This window comes from Diadema antillarum, unplaced genomic scaffold (assembly GCF_040938485.1).
Source record: "Diadema antillarum isolate AM-2024a unplaced genomic scaffold, OU_Dant_1.0 seq00000643_RagTag, whole genome shotgun sequence".
Lineage (NCBI taxonomy): Eukaryota > Metazoa > Echinodermata > Echinoidea > Diadematoida > Diadematidae > Diadema > Diadema antillarum.
In genome coordinates this window covers 828,548-846,768 of record NW_027271557.1, presented here as the reverse complement: position 1 = coordinate 846,768, position 18,221 = coordinate 828,548, and the positions used below count along the sequence as shown (strand labels likewise).

The 18,221-nt window shown below is 40.3% G+C and overlaps 1 long non-coding RNA gene across 1 annotated transcript in view; it reads left to right on the top strand.

The window, feature by feature from the left end:
* The first annotated feature begins 718 nt into the window (after positions 1 to 718).
* Positions 719 to 18,221, top strand: part of LOC139736396 (uncharacterized) — an 81,172-nt gene continuing 63,669 nt past the window's right edge. The window contains exon 1 of the long non-coding RNA XR_011711256.1: positions 719 to 1,120. This is a non-coding gene — a long non-coding RNA (uncharacterized lncRNA). The remainder of the gene's footprint in view (positions 1,121 to 18,221) is intronic.

Below are 18,221 nucleotides of genomic sequence, written 5' to 3'. Positions count from 1 at the left end.
AAAAGTTTTGTTTTTATTTCGTCTGCAAGTGATAAATAATGTCTTTAACGTTTCCCTATCTTTCCAGCCAGAAAAGGTCTCGTTCCGTTATTGCTTGAAAACATTATAGACTATACTCGATAGGAAGTTAGTCGAGCTTACTACAGAATAACCGCAATTATTGTATGCAAGATGAGTAGAGAGACGGAGTGAAACATAGAAAGAAATCGAGAGAGCAAGAAAGAAATCGAGAGAGCAAGAAAGAAATCGAAAGAGCAAGAAAGAGGAATGGAGAGTGGGAGAAATGGGGGGGGGGCGAGGGAGAGAGACACAGAAAGGAAATCATCTAAAAAGACGCTGGGGAATCTAGGGAATTTGAATCATTTCGAGCGGATCACTCGTGTTTTATATGTTTGTATCTGTGGTACATTTTTATTATCGTGAATGTCGTGGCCACTCCGAGTCCTGCCTGCGACGGACTCGACGGATATGTACTCTCCACGATATGACTAGCGCCCTCTGTCGATTACTTTAGTGCAGCGCAACACGCACACCACACACAAAGGTCCCGCAGTTTGCAAACTCCGTCGTTCCTGATTGATTTTACGGGTTTCCCCTCATTTCGCCACTCACTGCGCGCTCGTGGCTTGCGGTCAACCACTACGGAACATTGCAGACTTTTTGCTGAGACAATCGGACCGGCCCCACTTCGTACCACTCACTGAATGTATACGATTGCTGTGAACGTGTGTAGTATTTGTTAGTGGGGCTTTTTTATGAACACCTTGCGGATCAACTCACTTGATCTTTCGTCACGATTAGCAGAAGAGGGCGATCACCATTTCACAGGGCTGGGCGACTCCGAACCTAGATGCCACGTACTCTGCTGCTGAACCCAGCGAGGTTTTCATTGGACCCGTGCACGGAATTCGGAATTCTTCACCGCCTGTGCTGTGCCCCGGCGGCCGCTGGTGAGGGCGGAACGACCTCGACTACTATAAGCAGTTTTCCCGTGTATTTTGGGTTTTTCTTCTCATCACACGTCTGGTTGTAGAAATATACCAACTGTCAGATCAATATCACGGTGTGAATAGGCCTTACCATCGATCGCTTATTGCCCTGGCGTCCTTGTGCTTGAAAGGTAAGCCTTTCTGATCTAGAAACTGACAATGGCGTTTCCGATGCCTTACAATCAATGTACTCGGGAACAGTTTAATATTGTTGATATATGTCATGGCAAAAAAGAGTATTATGTTCGTAAAGCTACAGCGGCGATTGGCTTCAATACTTCAATCATCACCCCCAAGCGGCTGGTCAAAACAGGGGGGGGGGGGGAGGGGAAGGGACGATGTCCACTCCCTGGCGAAACTACTGGAGCTAGTGGCTAGTATACGTATAAAGCTCCATCTAGTCCATGGTCAAACTATGAAGTTAGTAACTCCATGGTCAAACAAAGGGCGTACGTTGCAAACCCAACTGCCCGGCCAGTTTCGTCAGAGCAGAGGCGATTAATTGTGTTGAGTACCGTCCATTGTGTTCTCTGTTAACACCCCGGCAGTTCGCATTTACATGTAGACTCTAATCCCCTGTTATAAACGGAGGTTTTCGCCAGAGCCGCTGAATACGGGAAACAAACAAAACAGCAGAACAGAAAAAAAGGGAGAAAGTAAACAAAACAAGCGAAGGCCAACAAACGGTTACCCGAGACACGAATGGCGTTGGTAAAACAGTTCCCTGTGATTTGAAAGAGGCTGATGAAAAGAGAGTAAGGGGTAATAATAAGTGTTGAGGTGAAAATAATTATATGTCATCAGCTACCAGCGAATGGCTTTAGGGGACTTATCTATGAAGGGAGGATTTCCGAGATCAGTGTACATACATACAGGGGTGCAGTTATTCACTGAATTAAAACACGTCCGCAATAATATCCTGAACCAATTGAACACACATTTTGACCATTATGGTGTAAGACTTTAATGCGCTATTGTATGCTGTGAAGGACAGACTGTGTGCTTTGTTTGTGTATTTATGGACGATTGATTTGAATTGAGAACACACTGTCGGCTGCATTATTGGACCATTGTAGCTCGGTGGTGGAACCGATCATTTTCTGTTTGTTTTTAGGATTGTGGCACTTGAAAATTAGTCTTTCGTCCAGTCTTTCGATGTGCATAATTTACTGTTCGTGGCCTAAAAATGACCAGCAATAATTAGCAATATTGGCCTCTGACGATTAAAAGACAGGCATAAATGATTATATTTTATCGAATTTGCCAAATGAATGGAAAATAAATCATAGTTTCAATAAAGAGAAGAAAAGGGAGGGAGAGATAGAACAGCACAGTAAACATTGTCAGAACTGCTGAAAAGCTTAAAGGCTTTAACTGTATAATCATCTTGCAGTTTTCCAAGAGTAAGGTAACTTATTTTCTCTGACACCGTAGTAGGTAGGTGCATACCAGAGAAGTAGAACACGATATGAACACTGATTTTCATTATCTGTGTTACGCGAGTGAAGAGAACTTTAGACTGTTGTTAATAAACATACACTTGCAATTACTTGAACTGAAAGAAAAAAAGAAAGAAAGAAAAGAAAAAGAAAAGTAATAAGAAGAGGTAAACGAGGAGAAGAATGAAGAGATGAAGGAGATGTACAGATGGTGAGAGACGGGGAAGGGGGTGGAGGTGGGGTTGGCAGGTAGAACATAATGATAATAATGTTTTTCTTTGCCTGCCAATGTGCCATGTTGTACGACTGGAGGGACCTCGCAAAACACTTTCCTCGCATGATGTTCGCAAACATTTCACTGGTTATTTTACCAGATGTCCCTTCAGGGCTCTCATAACCATGTCAACAGTAAAACGTAATTAAGCCAAAGAAACAAGGGGCGGCTAATTTAGCCAAAGTAATTTAGCCAAAGAGGTATAAGGATGCACCTGGCCACTGACAACAATAAACCCCTAGCCCGTGGGAAGCAGTCGCCCTTTCAGTACAACTGTACCTTCGCGCTATCATGGGGAAGTCCATTCCGTATAATTAGGTATTAGAGGCAACGGTTTTATGCTTCTGGTTATTGTTGCGCCAGCTCCAATGTTCGCTCAACTGTGAACTGTTTTCACAAAAATCTCTGCCGAAAGAAGAAAAAAAAATGTTCCCTGTTGCTCTGTTACCGTAACTTCCTGCCAACGGACTGTAAAGTACATAGACACATGCACGTGTTCTTCCTTTCCGCCATCCCAGCCAGTCAAATGCAAACAAAGTTCCACTGGCTGCCTTCCAAACGCCTTCAGACCCTTATCCTCTTGCTATATCCACCCAAAGTCTACACTTCCTTGGTTATACATTGGAGCTACAAGAGATTTTGTTGTAGCTCCACATAATTTCACCAGTGAAATTAGTCATGCCAAGATTTCAGTTTCTGCAGCATATTAAATTTCAGCAGTATTTGATGAGCATGATGAGTTGAGAGCGCGTACACACACACACACACACACACGAGACAAAAGTTCGTATACAGTAGCAATTGCCAATATTCTTGAGATCTGCGCCACGCAGAGCGTGTTATTGCGTGTCGTGTACTAAGGACCTTCAAAATTTGAAGCTCGAACCTTGCGTGTACAAACTACTTGTAGGCAAGGCTGATCAATGAATGCACTCGGTATATACAGTGTACATACAGAGGGTTGTAAATCCGCATAAAAAGCTCAGCAGCACACACTTTGACTGGTTTCGTTTAATAAAAGCTCAGGTCAACCGTGACTGAGTCGGGTGAGGTGTTATTACGGAAAGGAAGGCATATAAGCCCTAGAGAACAGCCTGTATAAAAGCGCCACACAGTTACGACGGACTGGACCAAATTATATCAGAAAATGTAAAATTTAAGATAGAAGAAACACGCAAAACAAACAACTCTCGAAGAGTATAAACACACAAACACAAACACAAACACACACACAAGGAAAGCAGCACGAAACCGAACAAGAAAGAACAGAAATGTTGATTTGATTTGCTTTAAACATACACGTAACAATGTCAGAACAGATTTAGCCTAATCACAAATGTATGTTATAGCAATGTTTCCTTTACAGAAATTCCGATTCTAATTCTTTTCTTGATAATAGCAGAAAACCGATTAAAGTTTACATTGAAATGTGTACTTGTGCAGCGGTGCACAACAGAATCAGAGGAGGGTTTTAAAAAAATAAACAGCGATATGGAATTTCGCTCTCAAACAGTGAATGACAGCTAACATCGGTTAACGCAATCACCTAAATTGCTTTTAAAGGAGCCCTATCCGCCCCACCCCATCCGCGCCAATAACAAATCGATATCACTGCAGATTACATGTTGCGCTGCTGACACGTTCTGACGCCACACATGTCATTTTGCACCGTTGGAACGTCATGGATATGATACGTAACAATGGCTGTGTTTGAAGTTCATTGTTCGCCACTTCCAAAGCCGGTGAAGGATTTCGTGCGAAGCGAGCTGCTTTTTTATTTTTTTTTTTTCAAGTCTGCATAACTTAATGTCCGTCTGTATTGCATGTATGCGACTTCAAACAGACGATGATTCTGAAATAATACCCCCATAAAAAGCTCAAGGTGAGCGACTGTATCAGACGGCTCTAGCCTCTATCTATAATCTATACACGCGTGACGTGGGGATTCGTACTCGCTATTCATAAGGACCCCGACATTCCGCTTTATATTGCATTTGGTGTATTTAGCATGATAAACCCATGAATTTGTGACCTAGGCCTGCCTCTTATGGATACTACTACTGTATACTACAGTATGTGGAGGTTTTTTTATATCCTTGACATTTTTCTTTTGTGTAAAGGTGATTTATCAATGCCAAATTGAACTTCCAAGGTCACGTACGTGTATTCGTTTATGGTTATATCATACATTATCTCGCACCGTCCACTTTAACCTCCTTGAGACCCGCATCTCAAAATGTTGTCGACTTTGTAATTGTACGAACTCAACTTGCGACGAGTCTGAACGAGTTAACAGGCAGAGAGCGCGTACGTTGTAGCTTGTTTTCGATCGATTGGCAAATGTAAACATGGGCTTGACCCAGCAGAAACATCCTACATGACAGTACAGTTTGTATGTAACAACGTTTTACTTGTATCATGTACATGTAGAGAGGCATGTGAATGAATGTATGGATCCCATACTTGTTACCCAGTTGCTGAATGTTTACGGGCATGCCGGGTGTCATCGGTTTATCTGCCGAAAGAGGTTCAGACATAAATTGTCAACATGAAGCAAGTGATGTGAAAGGTCATCTATATTATGTGACCTCCTGCAGTTATCCGCTTTAACTGATGCCGAAGAGGTTTGTGTATATGTCCATGCATGGTACATGATACATATAGGCCTACAGTTCCGTAGCCTACCTGCCGGTCCTGTGATACGCAGAACACATGTTCGTTTGGTTCTTTATGTGGGTTAAAGGGTTGGCTCCGTTGGGATGAGAGGTCAGCTTTTCACTTTTTGTGAGATTATTCGAAATCACCTGCGTACAATTATAAGAGGAATTCAAAGTTCATTTGATGAAAATCGGGTTTGAAATGGATGAGATATCCTTAAACACAGTAAAATCTGGGTCCCACCTTTTATTGGGAGTGCTTTGATTTAGATATCTCAGCCATTTCAAAACCAATTTTCATCAAATAAACTTTGAATTCCTTTTAGAATTATATGCTCTTTCATATTGCATAACAGGTTTGTCATTATCCTAAAACAAAAATCATTATGAAAAAGCCCCATCTCAACCGAAACTGTACCATACCTTTAAAGGGATCGTAAAGTTTTGGTTGAGACATAACTTCAGGATTCTAGCAATTTGGGGCATGATAACGAGAAACCTCCTGTGAAATATGAAAGATCATGTAATTCCAAGAGGAATTCAGCATTTATTTCAAGAAAATTGGTTCTGAAATGGGTGAGATACCCCAAAACAGTAATCCTATTAAAACGTGGGACCCAACTTACGATCACTTTATTTTACTTTGTTTTTGGAGGTCTCAGCCATTCCAAAACTGATTTCCATAAAATTAACTTGGAATTTGTCTTAGAATGGTATGCTCTATACTATTTCACAAGTGTTTTCTTGGTATCTCACAAAAAGTGACAAGTCCAGTCCTCGCCTCCACCAATACTGCACCATCCCTTTAAAGTGCAGAATCACCTCGTATTCAAGTTGACCTCAGGTCAGAGAATGGAATCAGGTGAACAGGGCGATAGAGGTTTCATCAATATATGAACTCCTGAGCTTGACAAATTATGGAATTGTTAAGGTTTCATATTTATTGTTTTCGCGAAAGAGTGACGTCACAGTAGGCCTATGCGTATTAGAGCAGGCAAAGATGTCATCATTGTTCAAGTCTTTCCTGACTGACGCGTATTTTTCAGTCTGTAGGCCCTACATAAAATCAAGGAGACTCAGTTTTATCTTTTAGTGATCATAAATTATGTAATCACATTGGTTAATCATCCACTGATTATGTCCCGTATTTCCAGAATTAGGTCACTGCCCAAGAGTTGTATTTAATGTTTTGCATATCAGTGTCGAATTACATGTATGTTTTCATCGAAATTATTTACTAATGAGCTTACACTGCAGAGTTCATCTAGTTCAAGATCTATAGGCCTACACTCTAAAAAGATAAACTCTTTGACTTTACATCACTCTGTTTGTTCTTCGCGGTATGGTGCCATGCTCCATTCGGCCCTCGGCCTCATGGGAAATATGAGTATGACCCTAAATCGTAGATATTTTACCCATATTTAATGGAAACAAAGAGGGGCTCTATATCCTTTGCTCTCTTGTACTAACCCAGTAACGTTTACGATCGGTGGTAAATAATGAAGTTCATTAATGATTGACCAAAAACATGATCACCATCGTTCTCCTTGTTCCCCCCCCCCCAAAAAAAAAAGAAAAAAAAAGATTTCGAAAGCTTTCGAGCCGCGATACACCTGTTTCTCAACTTGGTAGATTTGAGGTCATTTGGAGGTATGACCTCTTTGGTACAGTGCACTTGGTACTAGACTGACGAGAGACTCATGTTTTTTTACTTTTCCTTCCTGTTTTTTTCTCTTCTCCTACCCTTTCTTTCACTCTTTTCTTGTATTTTGGGGTCCACAGAGAACTCAGAGGGCATGGGTTGAATCTAAAGTACACTTTCACCATCTGCGATGTATAAAAAACACGAAGACTCGACAAATCCAGTCCAGCAGACAACCCCGGTATCTGTGGGCGTTGAAACTTTTGAGGACCGCCGTGTTGTAACGGCCATTGGCACTGCACACTGAAAAATTGGCCTTTGGCAGTGAAAGACTTAAATGGGTCCGTTTCCGACAGTGACTTGCCTGTGATCTAGATTTGATGAGCGTTGAATCAGGGAGGTGGAAAGCTCCTGACGCACTGACTCGAGTGCTTGTCAAGTGCACCTACGGAAGCATGGTTCAGGTTATGGTCAGCGAAGCTACGACCTTCTTCCGAACCAATGGCCGAGGGAATATTGTCAGGGTGGATTTGATTAGGGGGTACACAGGTGAAAGAGGTGGGTCCTACCCCCTTTTTCACACCCACACCCACCCACACACACACACACACACACCCACCCACACACACACTACACACACACACACCCACCCACACACACACTACACACACACACACCTCCGAGTATATGTTTGAATGACGGGGGTGTTGCATTTCAGAGGTTCTGTTTATACATTGTATATAATTTCTCTGTTTATTATTTGATGGAAATGAAATATGAATTTGAACTTTGAACTTTGATCTTTAAAAGGTAAAGTTTGCAGAGGCCAAGCCCATCTCGTTCGACACTCTCACCAGAAATTGACCGAATTACTGTTTAATTCTATTAATCAGTCACTAACTGCGCTCGACTTATATAATACCGGATTAGAATTAGCACATGTTTGCACTCCATCCATGTAGAGTTTCTCTTTGACATCGTCAATATTTCGTTTTATGCGGGGTCGACGTATAGGCAATGTTTACTTAAATCTATCTGTCTATGTCGACGTAAATGTGAGGACGGCAGTGAGCATGATTTTGTCTTTGCACTTCAATCGCCTGTCCAGTCCCCGGGTAAGCCTCAAACGCCCATCAGCCTGCAAAGTACTCCAATTATTCCGAAAACACTCAGCGAGAACACTCAAGCCTGTTTGACGAGTTAATGGTGGCCGGGGTGCATGCGCTTTTTTTTTCGTCATTCAACTCGTCATCAGCCACCCCTGATCCAATATTGACTCCATTTTATCGAGTCTTTCAATTCTTCTCGCAATCAGACTCTGTCCTCGATTTTCCCATTTATATTTTCTCCCGATGTTCAACTAACACAACACACAGCTTGATACGTCCTCGCTGGAAGCTCATACGTAGTGAATTGTCACGCAACGAACAAACTCATTTGTGATGTACGCGCTGCAGCTACATTTAGATGGATATCTCACTCCTTCAAGTTGATATTGAGTGTAAAAGTGAAGCAAACACCGTAACGATGTTCAAAGCACGAAAGATTGTTTCAGTCGGGCCAACGAAAAGAAGACATGATGCAGTACATTTCTTGAAATTGAATTGTTTTATAGGTTCGCAAACCAACTCCATTTGGCACGATTGCTCTGTCAAAGAAGATAATAGATAAATGGCAGATAATTCACATTAAGGGATGAAATTTCATATAGAAAAATATTCATCTCGATGACAGTGATGTAGTAGATACGTACGTGCCTGCCGATAAAAATGTTCAATAATAATGACATAAAAAAAAAATCATACCAAAAATGAACCAAACACTTACTTATAATGAGAACGAAGAGAAGACCAAGTCTCTAACAGAGAAAAGGAGAAGAACTGGAAAAATCAGTTGTCAATCAGTTGCAAAAAAAAAGAGGGCTAACGAGAAAAAGAGGAGGAGGAAGAGGAGAGGAGATGAGAGGAGGAGGAGGAGGAGGAGGAGGAGGAGGAAGATTGTGAGACAATTCATTAAGAAATCGGGGGTCTGAGTCAAGGAAATTTGAATATGAAACGTGCCAACAAAAAAAAAAAACATACCTCATTCCTTCGCTAACCCCTTTTCGTTTTCGTTAGTGTAGCTGTTGATATGACCACAAGCAACTTTCATGTACATTGTGACATGAATACTTTCTTGTTGATGTATTTGTTGAGGAATTTTTGCTGGAACGCATAACACTTTTGTAATGATGTCGGTACAATTACAAACGCAGACAAAACTGTTTTGATCTTCCGCTCCACTATACACTCTACTCTCCATACAAAGCCAGATAAAGACAGGTTCAGTTTTCAAGGGTTGGGTGAGAAATAATATGACGACAGTCTACAATACAATGCTTGCCCGAGACACAACTCCGATGAATTTGGCGATCACGTCTGCATCACGTTGTTCAATCAACACAGTCGTAAATTTTGTATATCTGTAAATGGACACCTTTCTTCTACATGCTTATTGTGTGAGTGCATTACTTCTTTTTTTTTTTTGAGAGAGAGAGAGATACTGTTTAAACTGTGTTGACCTTGTTGCAAACATAAAGTGATGTAATGATACATGAGGTGTGTGTATGTTTATCTGTAAGGGGGTGTTCTGATTGATGGCATAGTGAACGTCTTGTTTCTTGTGTTACTATACTTGTCTTCTCCCCCCCCCCCCCCCGCCGACATTATACCAGTGATGAGAGCATTACTATGAAGAGGATCCTCCAGTAGAAGGAGGGATGTGACCCCCAACCCCCAACTCATATGAGGTTGAGCAGATACAGTTTCCATAATAAAATGTTAATACTTAATTCATGTGACGGTTTGTCCGATTACATCTGGATAACGCCTCTTGTTAGAGCTGAGAGGAAATGTTTCCGTGCAGGATTAGCAAAGGTTTTGATTGTGTTTAGTGCAGCGCATGTAATTAGTGCGCCAATTATTTTTGTGTTTGCCATACATATTATGTGGGTGAACGCAGCGCGTAACTCGGGGAGGCTCCACCTTAATTGGTCGAACATTTGTTGCCCCGGTATTACGTAACTCATGAGATGAAGATGGACTGATCATGGTGGACTTTGTACCCTGCTATGTTTGACAGCTTAATTCACAGCTCTCCGCTGACGAAATGGCGCGGTAAGCACACTTACCTCCTAATCACTTGTCATTAAAGGCCTAATTTACAGCTGGTAATAGTAGGCTTTACGAGTGGACGTACGAGTGTGATTGGTTATGTCACTACCATATACATGATAATAACATGGCAACCATTAGCGCGACAGACTTTTCATGAATAGGTTGTCTGTCTGTGATTGCTGTTTTAGAGATCAAACGGATGTTTCCTCTCCCGGCATTTGCCATCTATCATTGACTTGTGTGTATCTCTGTGTGGTCAGCCTACTGTCTACAAGCGTTGTGTATCAATATATTTTACCTCCAGAGCTCGACGCAAAGATGGACCTTTCTCCAGCCGTTTTTAACGGGAAATTTGCTGAATGTTTATTATTCACGCGTTATACAGTGTACATGTATATAACTATATAACTCTTCTTGGTGATTGCTTTCAAACCATGTGTAATAATTCACGCACGTTTTCTCTTTACAATGTTTTTTGAAAGAACGGAGAAACAAAACCCAGACAAACGCGTCAAAGTCAAATCGAGCGAAATGAAGAAGTGTGCTTCCAGTGTCGATTGGCACAGAAAACAATATCGTACACTGTCCAAAGTCCATGGCTCAGCCTCAAAAGGGTTTAACGAACTTCTTTGAAGAAGGAACAATAACAAAGAACATGGTTAAAAAGGCACAGTCAATTTGTCATCAGAAAACAAATTTCCCCCGAAAACTTTGCTTCTCTTCGTCCTATGTCAATTCATAATGTTACGATACCTCCTGGCTGTGTTATCCAATATCAACAGCCAGTATCAAAGGATAGAAATTATTCATGTTAATGAAGGTGCACTTATATAGGCCTACAGTGTACAGTGATGATGGGAGAAAACTCACTCGCAAATCCTGAACGTCCGTGTATTCACCAGGAATTCCTGGGCCCCAACACTGACCAATATTACTGCCTATTACACAGCCGTTTGTCAACATGCACACACGCCTGACATATTTTTAAAGTCAAAGAATAAAAAGGAATGTATGGGAAGCCATCATGTAGATATATTTAGAACTATTCTGAGTATTTATGCACCTCTGTATTCATTTGTTTCTTGTGCCTTTCTTTCTGCCCTCAGTAACCTTCGACGTTTCAGGCGTGCTTATCTATGTGGAAAGGGGATTACGTGTTCGTTGGGTAGGGATTGATTGTGACGTCACCATTTCAAGCCCCGACCAATTCCAATTAATCATCGCGGGTACAATAGTTCGGGATTAAAGGTCAACGATTTTAAGACATGTTCACTGTGAAAAGAGTCTGAACGCGTAACATTCTTTGATTGTAACAACGTCCGTAACCGCATGAGTGACAGACAACCAATTGTTACTGCAGCTCAGAACAACAACTCACGATTACTTTTGAATAAACACATACCACGAGGTCATAGTCACCGCTAATGAATGTCAGCTCTATTGTATTGTCCGATATAGCACATACAATCTGTAGGTGGTCTCTCTCAACCCCTCCCCGTAACCCCAATCCCCCTTTCCAGTTACTGGATGTTTAGCAAGTCTGTTGTGCGATTAAAAAAAAAAAAAAAAAAAAAAAAAAAAAAAAAAAAAAAAAAAAAAAAAAAAAAAAAAAAAAAAAAAAAACTCTTCTACACCAAATCATAAGACTGGAATGTTGTTTGTGTAAAAGTCTATTTCTTTTTTTTTTGATTGCTCTATCAGTCGAAAATGATATTTTGATGATACTTTCACCTGCTAAGGATCTGCAAGCTTCATCTGATTTTACAGTGGGAACGAAAAGATGTATTTTTCAGCCGGAATGTGAACAATCCTTAGGTTTTACACAGTTGAAATTCAAATCAGGTGAATCTCTTCGTTTTTGGTCACTATTGTAGGTTGGTCCGCTCACGGCACGAATGCAGCGAACAGCAGACCCCCATTGATAAGGTCCATGTTTGTGTAATGGTTGATCCTCTACTTTTATATATTTATTCATAATACATCCATCTTCTTTTTGTTATTTCATTATGGCAGATAGTTTAAGGTGACTTGTTTTAACTGAACCCTTTTTATTGCTACAGGCTGGTCATTTGTACATTGTTTATATTGTTTGTCTTGTTTGTTTGTTTTTTGGTTGCATAAAAAAGGGTCTTCTTACTTTCCATTGTCTGGCTGTCGCCTTGATTGGGAGGAGTCTGATCATATCTTTTATTTCTTGTCAAATCACAGTTCACGAAATTGACTGTGACACGCATGACGTATAATAGGCCAGATCTGAACATTTGTATGAGGTGAACGGAAATGTCGGTACGGGCTGGGCTTTGGTATGAGCAGGGAGGTGACAATTTCGTCTCACCTCCCTGGTAGGAGTCCTCATTCGGTAGAACGAGGCTGGAGCATGAGGCAAACATCTTCCAAGGCACGACATCTACAAATACAACACCAACATGAAATCATTTCCAACTACACGCATGTTTACTCTTCTCTGCTGCCTGCTAGTACAATCGTACACCGTTGTGTCTCCACTCGTGTGCCGACAGAGGCGAGACTGTGTTCGAAGCCCGAACACTGCCGAAGGCATTTCGTCTGGTAAACACGTCTAGCCGAATAAACAGACGATTGATCGATCGTGGGGAACATGAATCGATAGCTTGGTGATCGCTTGCTGCAGTTGCAAGCATACTCTTTATAATCATAATCGGGTGTAGCTGTGAACTATGAAGGCAATGGAAGATTTATTTTCTGTGGGATTGTTTGTTGGAATACGATATTATAATGCCCTCGCGAAGTGATGTTATTACAGTATTTCTTAGATTACCGGCCTAAGTATCTTAACTAAATCGTTAATGTCCTTCTGTATCTTATCTAAGAACCGCCTTTGGTGCCACCCTTTGCTTATTGTAATGGTCGGATTTTGGCGCCGCTGCTGCCGTGGTCCTGTTTATTTTAAAGAAATTCGAGCTCCTTCATACGGTGTCCAAAAGATTGCTGTAATCTAGCTTTCTATTAGCAATGAGCTTCCAGAAGCTCCTTGACATCAGTCACGACCCATCTGTCTTGCCATGCATGGTGCGCGCGCAGACGCACGGTCACCTATCAATCCGTTAAAGTGATGGTCTAGTTTTGGATGAGATGGGGATTCAAGCTTTAACTTCTTGCGAGGTTATTGGGAACCACGCCAGTAAATATCAAAAAGCAAACAATCCCTAGAGGAATTCAAACTTTATTTGAAGAAAATCGGTTTTGAAATGGCTTAAATATCCCAAACAAAGTAAAACAAAGGAATCATAATTCAATATGGGTCCTACCTTTTATTAGGATTTAGGTACCTCTGTTTTGGATATCCCAGCGATTTCAAAACCAATATTCATCAAATAAACTTTGAATTCCTCTTAGAATTATATGCTCTTTCATATTCCATAAGAGGTTTCGCATTATCTAAAAAAACGTTGCAAACCTGAAGCACCATCTCAACCGAAACTATTTAATGACCGTCCGTCCGCAACAACAGTTTACTTTGCTGAAATCGGATTTTCGGCTTATAGTTCCTCGCGATGACTGTCTTTTGTACTCCTTCACTGTCCTTGGGTTTTATGAGACCATTTCTGACAAAAAAATATGATATATCCTGCCTCGATCTCATCTATGTTCAAATGGTTTTAGCATGGAAGAACTCGTCTCTTTAAGGATCGTAACATAATTTATCATGAATAATAATGCATCTTTGGACAGTGTTTAGATTGCGATAGTTTAAGTTTGTCAAAAGTTTTATCAGTTTATGTTCAAAATATTGTGAGTTACTGGAAATACATGTATGTTTTGTTTGCATTATATGGAATATACATACATGTACACATGTAGAATGCATTCGTATCAGACACATGTGTTTAGCATATAAAGGCTGTATTCGGTACCACACCGTGCTGTATCATTGTACCTCTCTGGTCATTGGAGCGTTCGCGAGCGTTAAAACAGTGACTGTCGTCCCTTTCATCCACCATACATTATACAGCTAATTCGCTTTCTCATGCAGGGTAATGGAAATTTTAACCGTGTTCCGCGATATGCAATAGAATAAAAGATGGATTTGTTTACATATAATATTACAGTTATGTAGCTTTGCAGTATTAAGCCATTGCCACATTTGAATGATACCATGCAGGTACTTTACTTTGAGTCGGGTTTCTACAACAAGCTACGTAGGTCCTACAGCCACGTTACCGCTTTGTAGAGAGTTATAGCTATGGGCTCTCGGAAAGTTGTCATCAACTTCCAAGGATATACAGTTGATGAAGCTTGTAGAACACTACGTAGCCTACACCTGTAATAATGCACAATTAGTATTCATTGCTTTATCTGGACTTCGTTATTATTAGTATTCATGCTTTCTGGGAGGGTGCACTGTGATTTCCTCCCGTATTTCTACGATTTCCCTCGAGGACAGTTGAGATGAGATGCTTGTGCCGCGTCCGTCCCCGAAGATGACCTGAGAGGGTGTATTTTCTGTTTGCTCGTTTGTCACTGCTTTCGGCAGTTTGTCTGTTCGTCTGTCTCTTCCACAGATACTGCGTGTCACTACCGCAATTACAATTTGTATCAAAACAGTCTGGGAACCAGTATATTTATGTATTTTCTTGTTGCTCTTGGTAATCGGTTGTCGCCATTTCTCCTTTATTGTACCAAAGGCGTCGTATAGTCTTCCGTCAAGGCGTCTTCTAGAAGCGGTCAATATCAAATTATAGTTTTAATCGAATCACGTGACAAATTGTCACAGCCGTGTCACGTGATGTCTCCTATTTGCTGTCCAGGGCTCTTGTCGTGTAACACTGAAGCAAATGACGGATTGTGGCTTTCTTTGAATCGCGTTACAAATGTGGGACATGAGTCGGCATATCAAGCGGTAATAACGACAGGAGGAGAACGAGGCCAGGGGAAAAAACAACAATAACTCAGCTGAACCCTAATATGCAGATATTTTGTATAGAAGTCACGTTTTGAATTGTACACATTGATTCAAGAAGAGTGTTGCGAGTGTGAAACATTACTCGCAAACATGTTAGATGACGGACATCATTGAATAACTTAGTCACACTTTAATAGTATATCTCACTGACAATCTATTAACACAGATATTCGGGAAGAGAAAATAACTTACCGTGATTGGATCTTTACAGCTGTCACTTATGAAGTTTTAGTGTACGAGCTGGCAGATATCTGACTTCAGAATCCCATCATCGTTTCACTTTGTTGTTGACTGAGATTGAAAATATAATGCGAGTGATGTTGTCTTTTAAAGGTATTGTATAAGTACTGATGGAAATGAGAATTGGGCTTTTATCTTTTTGGGAGATATCAATAAACCACCTATGAAATAGTACAGAACGTACCATTCTGAGAGGAATTCAAAGTTTATTTGATGAAAATTGGTTTGGGAAATGACTAAGACATCTAAAAACAAAGCAAAGCAAAGCGATTATATTAGAAAGTTAGTCCTACCTTTAATTAGGATCGTTCTGTTTTGGCCATTTAAAAACCAGTTTTCATCAAATAAATGTTGAATTCTTGAAATTACATGTTCTTTCACAATTTATAAGAAGTTTCTCATTATCTCATCAAAAATGTTAGAAACCTATAAGTTGATCTCGACCGAAACTATGCAATCCCTTTAAATTTCACTAATTTTCATGATTATTAAAATAACAACTAGCTGTTTATATTGTATTTCACCGTTAAAAAGGTCTTCCGCCTCTTCCTGTAATTCATAGCAAATAGGGAAAATCCCAGGTGAAAAAAGAAATGATTCCGTATACAGCTGCCACATTATGTGGCTTCTCACCAATGCTTTATAAAGAAGGATAAACGTAGTCAATAATTACGATGTCTACATACAGGGAAGCTGTGCTATAAAGAACTAAGATTGAGAAGTTGTTTTGAATTGAACTAGTTCTCGTCGTGACAGACTCTGTGAGCGATTTATATTCATGGCTTGTTTCCAGCCTCACTGAGTGATAGAAAAAGATATTGAGGGAAAATCTCTCGAAAAATAATAATAATTCCGTACAGCAGTGAGTAGTTTCTCGTTAATTCTTCAACAGATGAATCAACATCAGTCATGTTCTGATCTTCTGTCTGCGCCCTGCTGGAATTAGGACATTATTTCGACATAATTTGCCTATTTGTTGTATTTTGTTTGCCTTGAGCAGAACCCAGATTTGAGATATCCTTTGGGCACATAATACATCATGGAGCTCCATGATTAGATCAGGTACCTTTATGATTAGATCGAGTACCTCCTTCATTCCTCGTAACGACGAGGATGAGTAGCCAAATAATGTGCCGGTGTCAATTGTCTGGAGTCTCGTTCGGGGAGCGTTGCGATGAATCAGAGCCAGAGGTCCGCTGGTTGAGAGGTGCGAGACAACTGCTGATCACCTGTGAAAAGGGGTAAAAAAGAGACGACCGGGGGGGGGGGGGGGGGGGGTGGGGATACACACCGAAACATCAGCAGCAGCAGCAACAACAATCTTATCAGAGCAATTGATGCACCTGCTTGCCGTCCTCAGGAAACGCAGTGATTAACAATTCGAATAAATTGGTGTTTGTGATCTTTGTGTGAACCCCGAAGAAGACAGGTAGTTTTTTTTCCATTTTGTTTTAAGTATAGCCTCTTACGTGTACAGTCCTGACATCCAGCAACTAGGTCAATAAATGAGGAAAGAAAGGAGGAAAAAACCCTGAAAATGATGCCAAAGCGGGGGTCGGATTTTTATATATTTCGCTGCGTTCCAGCGTTTCAAAAATCGGTCAAAAAAAAAAAAAGCGAAGAAAAAACCCCCAACAACTAAAAATTACTTAAATATGTATTGATTATAAGTAAATAATAATAATAAAAAAATCAATACAAACACAGATAGCTTACTATACCGTGCCGGCCTCTTTTCTCTTTCTCTTTCCTCTTCAAGTATATCTGTATAGTTTAGAGATAGACATTTCCCACGCTTTGAGACCGTACTTCATTCATATATAGTGTATTTTCCTATTTGTTTATCGACAGGGATTCATGTTTATTCAGGTAACCATCTCATATCTATTCATATTTTATGCATTTAATCATCAATTTACACACTTTTCCGTGTGCACTTGTGAATCATTCAAAAAACCAAACTCAAACGCTCTTTTAGGGCCGACTGCACATGAATATAGTCGTTCTTTCAGAGAGCCATCATGTCGTTGTGACTCACACTGCACTTTTCTGAGAAAAATAAACGGTTTGCTGCGAGTACACCAGGTGCAGGTCTGGATTGATTAGAGGTAAACCAGGTGCAGGTCTGGATTGATTACAGGGATGGTATACAACCTGTAGTTTTGCTGTAGATGTGGAATCAGTTTTTTAGTTATTGCCAGATAATTAACCCGTTCCGTACGGGAACCTGGGGGCTGTGTATTAAGTGTAAGGACGTTTCAGAATTTAGTATGGAACGGGTTAAAGGCCACTTTAAAGAGCATACATTGTAAAGGGAATACAATTTAAAAAAAAAGATAAAAGTCGGTTTTTAAATTGATGTGATATCTCCAAACAAAGAGGTTTTATAATTATAAAGGTGGGGCCCACCTTTTATTAGGACCACTTTGTTTTACTTCGTTTTTTTTATATCTTTAATAGCCATTTCAAAACCAATTTTCATCAAATAAACTTTTAATTCCTCTTAGAATAAAACATGTTCTGTGATAATGCATACAAGTCAGCCGCAGGTGGTGTTTGATTATCTGGCAAAGAGTTCAAGTGTGTGTACAGTTATGGTCGAGGTGAGGATTTAGCTTTTAAAGTTTTGCGAGATATTCAGAAACCACTCTGTGAGATATCAAAGAGCATGTAATTCTAAGGGGTATCAAAAGTTTATTTGATGAAAATCGGTTTTGAAATGGCTGAGATATCCAAAAACAACGTAAAACAAAGAGATCCTAATAAAAGGCGTGGCCTGTCGCCTTTTATTATTATCACTTTTGGAATATATCAGCCATTTGAAAACCAATTTTCATCAAATAATCGTTGAATCCTTTGTAAAATTACATGCTCTTTAATGTT